The following is a 16,096-nucleotide window of genomic DNA, read 5'->3' on the forward strand; positions in this document are numbered from 1 at the left end:
TGTGTGGGTTCTTTCTTTGTCTGTTTCATGTTTGTTGTGTGTGTGTGTGTGTGAATGTGCTTGCTGTGAATTTTGTCTGGTTAAAAGAACAGATAGTCTTGTTGGAGTAGAAGGAGAAGCTTGTTTTGGCTGCCAGAAGATAGGTTTGTGTTTCGGCTGCTGAGTGAAAGAAAACAGCTTTGATTGTTGTCTCTGTGTGTGGCCTGAGGGAGATAAAGCAGGATGTTTACTCGCTGACGAACAGTCCAGACTGGAAGCTGTACCTACATTTAAGAGGTGGAGCAAGGGGTGGTGCTTCATACAGTGTGGAGATTAGTTAACTCCTCCTGACAAGAGGGGCTGTGAAGTAGCCCCATCCTCTCTTTTCTTCTCAGTATGATAGAAGAAAAGATAAAAATTAAAATAAGTTAAATTAAATAGATAAATAGAATTAAAATAATTAATTGAAGGTGATATCAGATTTACTAATATACTCTTTAGATTTAAATGCATTGTATGAATAAAAGTAAATATCGCTTTATTTCAAATGCATGACAAATAAGAAAGCTGTTAATGGATGTCTCACTGAATTATATTACAGTGTGTATAAGAATTTAGAGTGAGCCTAAGATGCTGAACTCTTGTGTTTTTCTTTTTTCTTTCTTCCTCTCTTTTACTATGCTGAGTGAAAGCTGGAGGAAAGACAGAGAAGATGGAATGAGTCTGAATCGGCCCATCCAAGGGGCAGACAAGACATCTGGCAGTTGTTCACAGACACTGGAAGCTTGCGGATGATAGCGTATAGAAATTCTGAATCCAGTGAATCAGGCCAGTGCGGTTTTATCAACAAACTCTTTCAATAGACACCTGCATTTACCTGTACAGTATGTGTATACATTAAGTTATAACCGACATAATTGATAAGTGTTTAGCTTGTTTTCGCATATAGGCTTACAGTAGTTCTTTTTCATATTTTACATTTGCAATTATTTAGTGGGAGACTTGGCAACGCACTGACAAATTAAGGCATTTGCCTAATTAATGGAGTATTATTGATTTGATTGATCACTTGTGGAAAAGCTGATTTGATTTAAATACTGTTGAGTGCTATAAATATTGGTTTCATTATCTGAGTATGGTTTACCTTGATTGAGTCTGTTTTGAGATTGAACACTGATATAATTTTCATAATTTAAGATAAATGTGTGTGATCAGATGCATCAGATGATGAACAAGTGAATTGGCTTTCATAAGTGGGAAGCTATTGGTCTCCTTTGGGGTTGATCAGTTCAGTTGTTTTTAGTTGAGTGTGATTACATGGTGCATTATTAATAATTTTAAATAACTTGATTCGATTTACAATAAAAGAAAATAAGAGGGTCATTATGACGTCAAGAATGGATACTAAAATTACAAAAGCAATCACTCCTGTTGATGTAGTGCCAAAGAATAATCCCCTTATTAAAGATATTGCAAAAATATTTGGAAAATGGAGCAAGCGTTGGCTTGACATTAAACAACCGTTTTCAGCTGAAGAACCTCTTAATCAGGATGTGATTAAAACAATGCAGGTGCTTGTGTCCACATATAAAGTAAATCAAAAGAAAGGTAAAAAAGGAAAGTGACGCACGGAGAAAAGACAAACAGAACTTGGCATTCTGCAGCTGTTCGTAAAGGAGGGACAGACATGGTTTGAAGCTGCAAAAGGAAAAAGAGAACAAAGTAGACAAGAAAAATGAAAAGGAAACAGAAAAATTGATGAGGAGGAGATATCAGGAGACTTTTGGCTAGCCTCATAGGAGTCCTAGCGATGGAGGAGATCCTGTGGGCGGCAGAATTCTTTGCTGCAAGTAGAGGTCGGATGTGGAGAGCATTGAGAGATGTATTTCCAACAAACCTTCACAACATCTTTATTGAGTTATTGGGCCCACAGGAAAATCCAAGAGCTTATGTGTCAAGGGCTCATGAAGTGTGGAGAAATGTCAAAGGAAATGATCCAGATTTGAATCAAATGGAGAAATCAATTCTCCGAGCCAAAATATAGAAGGGGCTGTCTCTACAAGTGAGGAGCAAATTGGCAGAAGTGGTTGGTCTTGGAAGCAGGACCAAAGGTGTTTATACGGATCACATAGCACATCAAGTGGAGCTATATCGGAAAGAGGAGCATGAGCAGAAGGTACAGGACCAGGAGACTCTCAAAAACTCAACCAAATACAGTTGGTGGATAAGACGAATGAGGAGAAGAAGGCTAAAGAGAAGGTTTATAGATGTGCAGAACAGAAGGTATTCTAGGTAGGTAATGCACTATGGTGCCCCCTAACGGGAGCAGACGAAAGAAGAGGATTCTTGGTGGTGGAATAAGGAAGTAAAGGAGCAGCTATGAAGATAAACACTGATGATTATTTTGAGAAAGAGCATGAAATTGAGAAAAGTGAGCCACATGTGACTTTAATGGTGGCTGAAGGATTTGAGCAGAAGCATATAGGAGAAATTATGGAAGAAGCTGCAGTATTGTCAAGAAAAAGTAATTGATTTGGGTCAAACAATAACCCATGGACAGAAGCATCTCTGAGAGTCATTTGGAAGCCATTCGAACGACACCAAAGCCTAGAACAGTCAGAGAGATGATGACATTTCTTGGCATTGCGGGATATTCTTCAGCCTGGGTAGAAGTGTTATGCCTGCCTAACAGGGCCTTTGAGAGCCATGATTAAAGAAACTGAGAATGATCAACTCCATTGTAACCTCACCTAGTCGCAGGAAGGTCATATGGCATTTGAGACGATCAAACAGAGGTTACAAGCTCCAGCGCTAGCGTTGCCAGACAATTCTCAGAACTTTTTGCTGTATGTGGCTACGTCCACTCGAGGTAAATATGCATGTTCAGTTCTTTGTCAGCCCACAGGTACAGGGACAGGTCCTGAACCTGATTGTATTATTCTACTGCCTATTCAGAAGTAGAATTGGGGCTACCACTGTGCTACAGAGCAATGGTGGGAGTTTATCTGATGTATGATAAAGCATCATCAAATAACTATGGGTTACCCAGTGACAATTCTTATCATTTGAATTTTGGTAAATGTACATTGACTATGTCTCAGCGAAGGGACTATCATAGGGTCTTAGAGCAGGAAGATGTCACCTTAGTAAGATGCGTCACGGTAACTCCAGCTGAGAATTTGCAATCACCAAAGGATGGGGAGCCACATGATTGTGTTCAGGAAGTAGAGAGATATGCAAAGCTCAGATCATACTTGCAAGCTTCCCTTCTGCATGTGGCAGCTGTGGAGTACTGGACTGATGGGTTCTGCTATCGAATAGGAGATACATTGAGTGCTGGTTATGCAGAAGTCAAAGCCCGGGGAACTTAATTTGTTGTTGAGAAAGCAGAAGTAATGCCACAACCACTCGTATTACTGTACTGAATTACTGCGTGGAGGTGTGGGGTAACATGTACAAAAAAAGAGCTATAAGGATTGTAAACAATGCGCGATTTTATGAACATACTTACATGCTGTATATTAGGCCATGCTTTGAAGTTCACGGATCTGGTACACTTCATTACTGCACAAATAAAGCAAGAAACAATTTACTTCTTGGTAACATGCAACAATGTTCTTTGATAGATGGGGGGGGGTTAATTAAATTAAAGCGCTGTGTTCGTACCACTTTGAAGAGTACTCTATGTGTATAGTAAATTGCGAGGGGCATTTGTGAAGTTATTGGACCACGTAAGTGAATAATTATGCTGGTATGGATTTATTGTTCATTGTTATTGTTATTTTGTATTTGTTTTAACTTACTGTGACATGTTTGAAATAAGTAATTAATCAACAGAAAACAAGCAATGACTCACAGTTTTACGCTTTTACTGCGAGCGAGGCAAATATCTTAGTGTTAAACACTCCATTATTTACTTGTACAATGCTTTTGGGCTTCGCCAGTTGGAAAAGCCTACCAAAAATAGACAAATCTCTAGTTGTTCCTCTCCACAGAAGTCTTTTGTAAATGGCGGTTTGTGTGGTTTTTATTCAACAAAACCCCAAGACATCCACAATCCACACACCACTGTGGGACAAGGCATGAAAGTAACAAACATAGAAGAAAACAGTCAAACATGTGATAATTAACATAATACATACACTGAACCATGAAAGATAATTGCCATTTCCCCTCCCCCCAAAAACCTACACCAGGCCCAACCCCCTTTCCACCTCTCTAGGGCCGTGTGCTGTCCCCATCTCCCCAAAAGGGAAAAACAACAATTCATGCCATTTAGGTTACACCACTATTGTAATACCATAATTACCTTGGACCTATGGGTCGTCCTTTGATACAGGTAGCAAGATTAATACGGTTAAGTGTACCATCGCCTGTATAAATAGCCAATTTAGAATACCATGATGATCAGACAATCATAAATACAATAAAACTAGTGTTGGATACCAGCCAGAAAATGTAAGATTGACTATTACTTTAATCTAATTTTGAAATAGTTGTATCCCTTACGGTACATTGTGTTATTATCTACACTATCTATTCACCAGGAAATGCACGATAACAATACAATACATACATTCAGTCAATACACATTACAATATAATACATTCAGTCTTCCAATTATTTATTTATGAATGACTTAAGAATTATAATTATTCCATTAAAACTAGTGTGTTCCTCTTTCTTTCCCATGTTCTAATTTGTACTAAAGTAATGATTATGACACCTCAGGTAAAATAATTTCCACAACTATACCAGCATGTGTTGTTGTTGTTGTTGTTGTTGTTGTTTGTACAGAAGTGATCAACATTTTGACAAGTGTAATCTTCCCGGGGAAGGTGAATGTTTGCTTCCGGAAGGGGCCCTCAGGCTTTCTGCCGCAGGATCCCCGTGGCAAGAAAAAAAAAAGACCCCTCCTTACAAGACAGGTCAGCACCGGGAAAGAGGAATGCATGGACTGTGGTTTTTAACAGGGGAGGAGAAAATACTGACCGGAGTGAGGTGCTGAGTATATTCTCCAGTTTGGGAAGTAGAATGTGTGACCCAAATTCATAGAAAGATATGTTAGAAGCTGTCAGTGGTTCATTACCTTGATCCAAGCTAGTATAGCTTTTTCTGCATGAGACGGCATTGATTCAATCAAGTTCATTGTGACAGGCTCACTGTGACTGTAAAAAGAACAATTCTGTCCTGTTTCACAGTGACCAACTTAGGATACAGGTTGGAGTAAAGGTAAACCGGGAGGCTGGTTCTGATGGAATAGCATACAGCTTTGTGCCCTAGGCATTTTTATAGGCAAGTTTTTTTTGATTGCTTATCGATTTCAAGCTCTGCGCAAGAAGGGATTTCTTGCATTCAAACAAGAGCCCAGTTTCTGTAATACACAGTAAACTTGTTGATGCGGAGCATGAAATGACATGTGAGGTTTTTAAACAACATAGTTAAAAAAAACAGTGCTACCTGAAGCACTTAGAATGTGTGACCCGAATTCATAGAGAGATGTGTCAGAAGACTTTGCACTCTAAGTGCAAACGGAAGAACTAAACTGAAGCAGGGTCCACCAAGATTTGAACGAGTATCACTGAATGCAAATTCCAAACCATCACACCATGGAACCTATGCTGCACAATGTATGTAAACATGATGTATTTTAGACAAGTGGACGTTAATATCAAACACATAGCTGGAACTTCTTTCTGGGCTCGTCTGGGAGTGGCACTTTCATCAAGCTCTGCGCAAGAAGGGATTTCTTGCATTCAAATAAATGCCCAGTTTATGTAATACACAGTGAACTTGTTGACGAAGAGCATCAAATGACGTGAGGTTTTCAAACAACGTAGTTATTTATCAGAACAGTGCTTCTTGAAGCACTTAGAATGCTTGACCCGAATTCATAGACAGATGTGGCAGAAGACTTGAATGTCAGAGTGCAAAGGGAAGAACTAAACTGAAGTAGGGTCCAGCAAGACTTGAACGCAGAGCCCAAACCTTTGCTGCACATGGGAGGGCTTGCAATCTATTTAAACATGATGCGTTTGATACAAATGGACATTAATATCACACACAGCTGGAACTTGCCTCTGGGCTCGTCTGGGAGTTGAACCCAGGACCTCCCGCACCCAAAGCGAGAATCATGCCACTAGACCAACGAGCCAAGGTTGTGTGAAGTCGCCTCAAAATCCCGAACGGCAGCCTTAATTTGGTTGGTTGAAGGCAAAATCTCATGAGAGTCAGTTCAACTGAACGTACCACTGGAACTACCCTCCCCCCCTTGCAGGAGCTATACACCAGGAGGTGTAGTAGCAGAGTCAGTGGTTCATTACCTTGATCCATGCTAGTAGAGGTTTTTACCCATGAGATGGCATTGATTCAATCAAGTTTATTGTGACAGGATCAAAGTTACTGTAAAACGAACAATTCCTTCCGGTTACAAAATATCCTACTTCGGATGCAAGTTAGAATGAAGGTTAACAGGGAGGCAAAATTAAGTAAGGCCGGTTCGGAAGGAAAAGCATACAACTTTGTGCCAAAGGCATTTTTATGGGCAAGATTTCTTGGATGGCTTATCGAACGCATATCGAACGCGGATCACCGAATGCAGAGTCCGAACCATTACAACATGGAACCTATGCTGCATAACGTAAGGCTTGCAATTTGATTCATTTAAACATGATGTATTTCAGACAAATGGACGTTAACATTAAACACATAGCTTGAACTTGTCTCCTAGGCTCGTCCGGTACCTCTCGAACCCAAAGCAAGAATCATGCCAATAGAACCACTAGCCAAGCATGTCTGAAGTCTCCTCAAAATCCTGAACGGCAAACTTAATTTGGTTGGTTGTAGGCAAAATCTCATGAGAGTCAGCTGTCAGTGGTTCATTACCTTGATCCATGCTAGTAGAGGTTTTTTCCCATGAGATGGCATTGATTCAATCAAGTTTATTGTGACAGGATCAAAGTTACTGTAAAACGAACAATTCCTTCCTGTTTCAAAATAACGTACTTCGGATGCAAGTTAGAATGAAGGAAAACAGGGAGGGAAAATTAACTCAGGCCGGTTCTGAAGGAATAGCGTACAGCTTTGTGCCAAAGGCATTTTTATGGGCAAGTTTTCTTGATGGCTTATCGATTTCAAATGCTTTCAACAAGCTCTGCGCAAGATGGGATTTCTTGCATTCAAACAAGAGCGCAGTTTCTGTAATACACAGTCAACTTGCTGACGCAGAGCATCAAATGACAGATGAGGTTGTCAAACAGCGTCAGAATATCAGAATATCAGGCTTCGGTCTTGGCAGGATCCATCTGGACGTGACCCTCAGTGATGACAAACCCCAGGAACTGAACGGTGGTGGCGTGGAACTCACTCTTCTCCAGTGTCACATAGAGGCCACTGGCGAGCAGACGATGAAGGACCTGTCTCACATACTGTATGTGTTCGGGAAGGGTTCTGGAGAAGATGAGGATGTCATCGATGGAGACGAACATGGGGCGGTTGAGAAACTCACGGAGGATGTTGTTTACAAAGGCTTGGAAGACAGCGGGAGCATTGGCCAATCCAAAAGGCATGACCAGGTATTCATAATGGCCGGTGGGTGTGTTGAAGGCGGTCTTCCACTCGTCCCCCTCGCGGACACAGACGAGATTGTATGCGTTTCGAAGATCGAGTTTGGTGAAGATGGTGGCGCCTTGCAGTTGCTCGAAAGATGTGGACATGAGAGGAAGAGGGTAGCGATTCTTGACTGTGATCTTGTTAAGGCCACGGTAATCAATGCACGGACGCAGGCCAACATCTTTCTTACCCACGAAGAAAAAGCCTGCGCCTGCCGGGGAGGTGGAAGGGCGGATGAAACCTGAGGTGAGCGCCTCCCGGATGTACTCCTTCATGGCTGTAGTCTCAGGCGCAGAGAGAGAGAAGAGACGTCCTCGAGGAGGGCCGGCGCCATGTAGAACGTCGATGGCGCAGACATACGGCCGATGGGGAGGAAGAGTGGTGGCTCGTCCCTTGCTGAAGACCTCCCTCAGCTCGGCATACACGTGGGGCACTCGTGAAACTCGGGATGGGTGGGACCTTGAATACGGACTGGAGCCAGGACACGGACAGGAACTCCGGAGTGGACTGGGGCTTGTGAAGGGGCCGGAGCTTGGACACGGACTGGAGACTCGAGGGGGTGGGAAGACGGACTGGAACAAAGACAGGCGGTGAGGCAGGCAGGATCCCATTCGGTGAGACGCCCGGAGGCCCAATCCAGATGTGGGTTGTGACGGGCCAGCCATGGGTAGCCCAGGACCAGTGGAAATTCAGGAGAGTGGATGAGGTGGAGCTGGATTACCTCTGAATGTTTTCACTCCAATGACAGCCAAAGGGGGGCGGTGAGATGACACACGCTGCTGGAGCCCAGTGGTCTTCCATCAAGGGGTGTCACCGTGAGAGGATGCTCCAGAGGTGCCAGAGGGAGCTTTAGGGCTTTTGCTAGCCCCACATCCAGGAAGCTACTTGCAGCGCCGGAATCCACCATAGCTTGGAGGGAGTGATGTTGATCTCCCCAGGTGAGGGAGGCAGTCAGCAGGACCCCGGTCGCCTCGAGCTCGGGAGAGAAAGTTGGCCTCGTCACAGTTCTCCCTACCCTGGACGAGAGTTAGCTTTTCCCGAGAGCTCAGGGCAGGAAGAACGGAAATGACCCAGGATCCCACAGTACAAGCAGCAGCCCTCTCTCATCCGCCTGTCACGTTCAGACCGAGCGAGCCATGTGCTGCCTACTTGCAAAGGCTCCTCCATCGATGCTGGAGACGGGCTCGGGACAGCTCGGAGATGCTCGGGAGACGTCGTCCCCAGGACTGCTCTGCGCGCTGGTAGTGGTGAAGCGGAAGAACGACGTTCCCCTTGTCTCTCCCGGAGGCGGTTGTCCACCCGAATTGCTGTTTCGATGAGCGTGTCCAGGTCATCCTGCACCTCCTGGGATGCCAGCTCGTCCTTGACACCATCAATGAGACCATCCTGGAAGGACACGATTGGTGCCTCGCTGTTCCATCTAGACGCCACTGCGAGGGTGCCGATGTGATGGCGTAATACGCTACGCTCTGTCCCCCTTTGTGGAGCCGGAGTAGCCGTGTCAATGCCTCCCTCCCACTGGGTGGTCTAAAACTTGGCGCATCTATTCGGCAAAAGCCTGGTAGCTGGAGCAGGCCGGGGTTTGCTGGTTCCAGATGGCTGTGGCCCAGGAGAGTGCTTTGCCTGTGAGTAGTGTGACAATGTAAGGGTGGGGAACTGTGATGGCTGGAGCTTGAAAGCCAGGGCACATTGCGTCAAAAGCCTTGACAACCTCCTAGGTTACCTTCATACCTCTCTGGCGCCGGCAGTCGTGGTTCGCGGTGATATGGAGGATGCGAATCCATGGGAGGCAGCGCTGGCGCAGGAGCAATAGGTGGAGCCTGTGCCTGACTCTGCTGGACCGCCTGGGCGAGGGACTGCAGTTTGTCCAGGATCTGTTGGAGAGCCTGCTCGTGACGGCCAATCGCAGTCCCCTGGTTCTTCAGGGCCACCCGCATGCGTTCCATCTCTGGAGGCTGACTCTGCTGGGTCTGCTGGTGTTGTGGCTCAGCCTTGCTGTTGCCTGGTATGCTGAGTGGACCCAGGTGCAGAGAATGAGGCAGAGGCCTCGATGAGGTGGCGAAAATAAAGGTTTACTTGTAACAAGCACACAACAGAAAAAACGGACAAAAGACATGTAAGAATTTCGTGGGCTTGGAAACAAGAGCTTTGTCCGGAGTCTAGAAAAACTCAAGGTTGAGCACGGAAGAACACAAAAGACAGGGTATAAATAGGAAAGACAAAACGAGACACAGGTGAAACATATGACATAATGAGGCTGGGTAATCAGAAACAGAAACAGGTGAAACAAAGCAACATTGATGAGGCAGTGCTGGCGGCATCTAGTGGCCGATGCCGGAAGGACCCGGGCGAACCCTGACAGCGCACCGCTCTGCGCCCATGGCTGATCACTGTAGGTTGGCTGCCACCAGGTGCAGGAGGTGGTTGCGCTAGGGTACGGTTGGGTCCGGGGGAAGGGGGTCCGTGTGGTTGCTCCCCGGCCTGCGGCGCCCCTGGATCGATGCGGTCGTACTCGCCTATCTCTCCCAGTGCCAGAACTCATACTCAGCAAATACACCACACAATAGGCCGAGGGCTTGCGGAATGGGAAGGGTGCAAGCTATGTAGGTGGGAATGCGGTGGGCAGCTGTCATTTTGCCTGTCACACTCCTGCCCAAGCGTGCTTCTTGTCCATCCCGAACTTTTAATACCACTCATATTTGCTTAGAAGACATACACTTGCACACCAATCCTACTCTGAACAACACTCCACAGGACCAGGGTCTGGGGGGCTGGAGGGGTGGGAGTGATTCAGGTTCGAATTGCCTGAAGGACTCGCACCCCCAACCCCGCCATTTTATACAGGCAGTGCCATCACACACCACCACACCTGCTTCAAGTGCACTCCAGCGCCCTCCTGGTGGCATTCCTCTCCTTTCCTCCCTCATTTATGCCATAACTATGACAGGATGAGGCCACGTGACCAATTGCAGTTCCAGTTTTCCTGGACCTAATTAATTGTTTTTCAATACATGTTGTCATCCAATGTTTATGTTTTTGTGTAAATGTTGTTTGTTTCTATGTTTATTTGTCTCACCCGTGGTGATTCCCCCCCCTTGGTGTAGTGATCAGTTGTTTATAGACCCAAACATGATAAATAGTTCTCCAAAGAGGGGGGTTGGTGGTGGTTCTTTATAACCAAAAACTGTGCTCTTGTCATTCTACAGGTCATCCACTGGACAGAATTATTGCAGCAGTTCTTGATGATTTAAGAATTAATAAAGTGTTGCATTGCAGGTTGAGAACTTCAACTCCACTTGCAGACTAACTCTGTCCTAGATGCAATGGCCTACAAATACTCTGTGTTGTATGCCCAACATGCTGACAGCACAGGTGAAAAAAAAAAAGAGGTATCTGATTGACACTGGGTAGATATCTGGGTTGTACATAATAGCATTGGGGTAGTTGTTTGTAAGTTGCATGTGATAAATATTTAGTTACTTGTTTGAGTTATGGAGAAGGGATAGGACCACATTAGTGTATACGTCTTCCTCTATATGTTTATTGTTAATTTTTATTGCTATTCTTGATTTGTTTTAACTTACTGTTACATGTTTGAAATAATCAATCAATATATCAAATGTCAATGAATAAAATAATGGCTCACAGTTTCATGCTTCTGCTGCTCATGAGGCAGATATTTTAGTGTTTACCGTTCTGTGATTGACTTGAACAATGCTGTTGGGCTTCGCCTGACGGCAAAGCCTGCCAAAAATACGTAAACTCTTGGTTGTTCCTCTTTTGTCTTTTGTAAAACACGGTTTCTATGGTTATTATTCCACACATCACCAATAAATAATGCAATCATGCAATTGTGGGACAAACCATGAAAGGTACAAACAGAGAAAAACAACAGTCAACCCACAGTTTACATGTGATATTTAACATAATACATACAGCGAACCATAAACAAAAACCAACATTTACATTCCTCCCCGCAGGAGGAGGGACAGCCGCAGGGACAGCTGCCCCAGGACACCCTACCGCAATTAGAGCTGCTGTCAGCTGGACCATCGCAGGGAATCCCTCCCCAGGTGCTGCCGCGGATAGAGCAGCTGCCCAGGGAGGAGCTGCGGCAGCATATTTAGTTTAATCAATGCTTTTTGGGTTTTGTCCGATCCACAAAAAGCAGTAAAAGAAAAGCAGCACTCTTTTTGTACATTTTGCCTCTTTTGGTTGTAGTACGCACAAATCAAAAGTGAATACAAGAAAACGCCATGAACATGAAAACATTTACTTTGGTGGATCTTGACTGTCCTGGAAGTATTGGCAGTGGCGAAAAGAGCTAGACATCGAGAAAGACAAATCTGAATGAAGGCAGGCCTTGACAAACTCAAGGGGATTTCCACTTTTCTGAGGTTTCCATCCATTTAATTAGAATGTGTAGTAGTGAATCGCGCCTTTCTTTAGCACTTGGCTGTCAGGATGGTCGAGCTGTCTAAGGCACTGCATCCAGGTCGCAGTGGGTTCAAATCCCATTTTTCACAAACTCTTTAAGTAGATGTTATCCTAAATGTCTACTTTGCACGAGCATTTACATGACAGTGGCATTTTCAACCATGCAGTTAACTTGGACCTAACGTGCTCACTGTTCTAACTACCACACCCCAGTTTTGCGTTAGACATTGTTACATGTCACCAAGTTGAATGACTTCTCTTATTCGATGGGCACAGTCTTTAAAACACCATTGCATTGGCCGGGAATCAAACCTGGGGCTCCTGCGTGGTGGGAAGGTAATGTTTCGCAAAAACTCCCTAAACCGATTTCCATGCATTTTCTGTGGTACACTACGGACGGACATATATTTTTGGCCACAAAGTGGCTGTCGGGGGGGGGGGGGGGGCAAGTTGTGATCCAGCATTTAAGCTTTCTCAAGACTTTAAACAGAAGAGCAACTCATCTTTCAGCTAATATTCACATTTTACAGTGATAACTGCTTTTTAACACATCCATCGCTGGTTGACGTTTGAAAACTTAATATACCGGTTAACAGGAAAAACAAAATTTCATACTGTTTAGGTTACACCACTATGGTTATAATGACATTGGACCTGTGGGTCGTCCTTTGATACAGGCAACAAGATCGATACAGTTAAGTGTACCATCATCATTTTCCATTGTTTAAGTTTTTAAACTTAATTGTTAGGTCATTGTGTTATTGTATGCAACATAATTGTTATTTAGTACATCGCCTGTATAAATAGCCAATTTTGAATACCATGATGATCAGACAATCATAAATATAATAAAACTAGTGTTGGATACCAGCCAGAAAATGTAAGATTGACTATTAGTTTCATCTTATTTTGGAATAGTTGTATCCCTTACAGTACATTGTATTATTGTCTACATTATCTATTCACCAGGAAATGCACTCTAACATAAAACATTCAGCCTTCCAATTATTTACTTATCAATTACTTAATAATTATAATTATTCCATTAAAAGTAGTGTGTTCCTCTTACTTTCCCCTCTTCCAATTTGTACTGAAGAAATGATTATGACACCTAAGGTAAATTAATTTCCACAACTTTACCAGTATGTGTTGTTGTTGATGTTGTTCTTATTGTTGTTGTTTGTACAGAAGTGATCAACATGTCGCTAACCCAAGTGAAATCTTCAAGGGGAAGTTGAATGTTTGCTTCCGGAAGGGGCCTTCAGGCTTTCTGCGGCAGGATCCCTCAGCTGGCAAGAAAAAAAAAAAGACAAGACTCATTACAAGACAGGTCAGCACATGGTCAAAGAGTAAAACACAAACTGTGGTTTTTAACAGGGGAGGGAACTATACTGACCCAAGTGAGGTGCTCGGGAAGTATATTCTCCAGTTTGGGAAATTGAATGTGGGACCCAATTTCATAAACAGATGCGTTAGATGACTTTGAGAGTGAAGAGAGCAGAAACAAGCAGGTTTCACTGAGATTGAACTCAGATCACTGGATTCAGAATCCAAAGTTCTAACCATTGCACCAGCAGGAGAAGCTGCTTTCTGTATCTATGCCCCAAGTAAATGGAACACCCTACCGAGGGACCTGGGAGAGGCCCCCACACTGAATACTTGTAAAAGCAGGTTAAAAACCTTGCTGTTCGCTACAGTCTATGACTGACTGACGTCAGTCTGTCTGTCTGTGTGTGTTACTGGTGCTGGTGCTGTGGCTGCTGCTAACCTAAATTTAATAATATTTAATTGAATTGAATTTAATTTAAAATACCTAAATTTAACCTTCGCTTACCTTATGGCTAAAATGAAGCATCTCTGACCCTATACCCTAACTTAAACACCTCTAACCTTATACCTCAACTTAACCGTCTCTAACCTGAGTGACTTCTCCGGTTCCTGTGAGAGCTACCACTTCCGGTTCCGGTGACTTATTTGCGTGTGCGTTGCTGTCTTTTTTGTTCTTGTTTTTTGTTGCTGCTGCTGTTGTGTTTTGTGGCTGCTGCTACTGCTTCTATTTCTGTTGCTCTTGTTGTAGATTCTGTTGTAATATTACAGTGACAGGACACGTAATTTAGGGACGCTGATTAAAGGACCGTGACTGGATTAAGATGAGACGGTGCACACAGTTGAAATTTCCGCTTCCGGTGAGGGCAACCATTTCCGGTTCTGGTGACGTCTTTTCCGTGCGTTGCTTCCCTGAGAACTGTTGACTCAATACAGATAGGATTTCTGGTTCCGGTGAGAGCTACCACTTCCGGTTTCGGTGACGTCTTCGCTTGTGCGCTGTCGCTGCTGCTGTTGCTGCTGTTTTTGAAGCTGCTATTGTTGCTGCTGGTGCAGTAGCCACTAGTGTGGTTATTGCTGTTGGTGGTGTTGTTGGTGCTGCTAACCTTATACCTTAACTGGTGTTGTCGTTGACGCTGCTAACCTTATACCTAAACTTAACCGTTCAAGATTCAAGATTCAAGATTTTTATTTGTCACATACATATACATACTTTCATACATATATGCAGTGAAATGTAATGCAACGCACCCGGTGATAGCACACAATATGTCCTAGGAAAAAAATAAATAAAAATAAAAAAATAAAATAAATAAAAGAAAATTCCTCTGGTGTTCACCCGCATCAAAGCCCTCCTGACCTCGTGCACGGACACTGAGAGTGCGCGCTCATCCCCAGCGGTGTAACTCCAATTAGCCGGCGAGCTATCGGTGTTGCTGCCAGACTCGAACCGCGCATAAAAGGAGTTCAATTGGTTGGCCAGGGAGGCGTCCACACTCGTGGCTGGGGAGGAGCTGCTCTTGTAGTTTGTTATTGTTCGCAGCCCCTCCCACAAGCGTCTTGTGTCCCCCTGCTCCATCTGAAGCTCCACGGTCTCTCTGTACGTCCGTTTGGCGTCCCCAGCATTGTACGACGCCGCTTTGTAATTGTCCATGTTACCAGATACAAGTCCGTCGTTGTAAGCGGCCGTGCACGCATTCAGAGCGCAGCGGATGGATTTATCAACCCATGGTTTCTGGTTTGGAAATATCCGAACTTTCACCGTGGGAACGATTTCATCCGCGAGCGTAGCCACAAAACTTACTACAACCTCCGGAAACTCGCTGACGTCACTTGAACTCGCTCGGAACATGTCCCAGTCTACGTCAGTCAGAGCGTCCTGAAGCGCAGCCTCCGATTGGTCCGTCCACCGCTTCCCTTCCCTCGTCATCACCAGATCCCGCGCGATCAGAGGCCTGTAAATAGGAAGCAGCGAGATCGCGGCGTGATCTGATTTCCCGAAAGCAGGGAGCGAGACGGGCTTGTATCCGTTCTTGTAAGGAGTGTAACAATGGTCCAGAGTTCTGTCTCCCCTGGTGGCACACGTGATGTGTTGGTGGAAATTCGGCAGAACTTTTTTAAGGTTGGCCCTGTTAAAGTCCCCAGTCACCACCACAGCCGCGTCGGGATGTCTGTTCTGAAATCCGCACAACACATCGTACAGAACCGACAGAGCTGCGTCGGTGTTCGCTTGCGGTGGGATATAAACGGCTGTAATGATGACCGTGCTGAATTCCTGGGGGAGATAAAATGGACGGCATAGGATGGTCAGCTGTTCCAGGTTCGGCGAGCAGGAGTGGGAGAGGAATTTGGTTTTGTTGGCGTTACACCAGCGGTTGTTTACCATTAGGCAGACGCCTCCACCTTTGGATTTCCCCGACTCTCCCATTCAATCGCCGCGGAACACGGAGAAGGCCTCGGCTGGGCGTATGGCTTTATCCGGCACCAGTGGGTTCAGCCATGTTTCCGTCAGGCAGAGGACGCAACAGTTCCTCGTGTCTCGCTGGAATTGAATCCTCGCTCGAAGTTCATCCAACTTGTTCTCCAGGGACTGGACGTTAGCAAGAAGGATGCTTGGCAGAGGTGGACGGTAAGGTTGCGTCCTCATTCTGACCCGAATGCCGCCTCGTTTACCTCGGTGCTTCCTCCGTGGGCCCGCTCGTGGAACAGCGGCTCCGACCTTATTCCCTAACCTAATCAAACA

This window comes from Zeus faber (assembly GCF_960531495.2).
Source record: "Zeus faber genome assembly, contig: SCAFFOLD_33, whole genome shotgun sequence".
Taxonomy (NCBI): domain Eukaryota; kingdom Metazoa; phylum Chordata; class Actinopteri; order Zeiformes; family Zeidae; genus Zeus; species Zeus faber.